Genomic DNA, 2,112 nt, shown 5'->3' on the forward strand with positions numbered 1-2,112 from the left:
ACTTCAGATGATCTCTCACAATCAGCAGAAAAGCATGCTTCAAAGCTTACCTCCACAGGCTAAGCTATCAATTAGCCTGGACTGCTGGACATCCCCATTTTGTCAGGCATTTATGGCAATTACAGGCTATTTTATTGATTCAAACTGGGAATATCGGGAGGTATTACTTGGTTTTGAACCACTGTCTGGCCAACATACTGGTCTCAACTTAGGTGGTGTCCTTTGGGATATACTCCAAAAGTATGATATTGAAGACCGCATTCTTGCTATTACAACAGACAATGCATCTAATAACAGCACATTGGTTGAGAGCCTATATGATATACATGGCTCATTCATCATTCGAACTCCCTGCCTTGCACATGTGATGCAGCTCGCCCTAAAGCAGCTACTTGGTCAGATGAAGGCAGATCCAAAGAATGAGGCTATTGAGATAGTTTGGTCTGATGATCTTGATAAATTTGCTCAAAAGACTGCTAAAAAGAGTGGTGATATTGCAACTACCTTGCAAAAGGTAGGTTTTCTGTAGCCTTTCACTAATATATGCTAACCTGATCACTCTTTAATAGGTCCGAAATCTTGCTGTTTTTATTAATGCAAGCCCACAGCGCCGAGAGATATTTAAAGATCTCCAACCTGACCAGCCTGCTCAACCCAATCAGCCCCGGCCCCCTCATTTAGTCCCAATCCAAGATGTTCGAACACGTTGGAATTCAACATATCTTATGCTGCGCCGTGCTAAACAACTACAAATATATTTTGATCGCTTCTGCACACAGAATTCCTACAATCATCTGAAGTTATCTTCAGATGAATGGCGACAGGTGGATTACTTGATTACAATTCTCCAACCATTCTTCCAATTTACTGAGGCCATCTCAGTGTCCAAGGATGTGACTATTTATATAGTCTTTAGTGTTTACAACAAGCTTTTTGGCCATATTGAATCTTCAATCCGAAAGTTACAGCAAAAGAAAATTGGATGGAAGCAAAAGATGCTTGCAGCACTGAATTCATCTATGGATAAACTGCGTGAATACTACACCCTAACATGCAACAAGGAGCTTGGTGAGCTTTATGCAATTGGAACTATTCTTTCACCTCAGAATAAGCTCCAATATTTCCAAACAAAGGACTGGAAGGATCAGAAAATCGACTATGCAGCCCTCTATCGTGAGAGTCTTAATGATTGGATCAAACCCTACTGGCTCTCTGAGACTCAACAACCTCCATTGCAAATTCAGAAATCAACCCATTCCAATATGCTTTCCTTACTACTTTCTGAAAACCAAACAGAGATGCCAGCACCTACTGTCCAAGGCGAAGTTGATCGGTACTGTGATAGTGGTAGGTCTTGAATTGAATCCTATTTATCTGATCTTGATCTAATTTTCTTTAGCAACACTACCTAATGGAACCTGCCCTCGGCAGTTCTGGAAGCATCATGAGGCTGAGTACCCAACTCTAGCAGCTCTTGCCCAGGATATCTTTTCAGTCCCAGCAAGTGGTGCAGGTGTTGAATGATTATTCAATTCTACTCGTGATATTTGCCACTACCGGCAAGGATCTTTAAAAGCAACAACAATCAAAGATCTGATATTATTCATGTGTGCTACAAAGTTCAATATTGAAGAGAAGGAGCTGGCATTTATACAAGATTATGCAAAAACAGATAGGATTGCTGCACTACAGGAGGAAGCTAAAGTCCAACAGTCTAGTATTGATTCTGCTGATCTTATTAGTGATGATGAGGAAGATTCTTCCTCATCTAGAGTGTCACGGACGGCCCCGTGACCCCGCCCCGAACCCGCCCCAAAGCCCGCTGGGCCGGGGTTTGGGGCAGAGGTGCTCGCCCCGCCCTGGGTTTGGGGCAGAGATGCCCGCCCCGCTGATTTTTGGGGCGCCCCGTTGGGGCGGGCTGAGTTGGGGCAGCGGGGTTTGGGGGTGGCCCAGGGCCCGGTTAAGCCCCATTACAGAGCCAAACATATAGTATTGTATGGTATCTATACTGTGTAATGATTACATGCTTACTCTGTACGCTGTGCTCCTATGGTTGCGAGTTACCCTATTATTTTATGAAGAATCATGTTATGCTCCGATGAATTTTGGCCT

This window comes from Aspergillus ruber (assembly GCF_000600275.1).
Source record: "Aspergillus ruber CBS 135680 unplaced genomic scaffold scaffold00060, whole genome shotgun sequence".
Taxonomy (NCBI): Eukaryota; Fungi; Ascomycota; class Eurotiomycetes; order Eurotiales; family Aspergillaceae; genus Aspergillus; species Aspergillus ruber.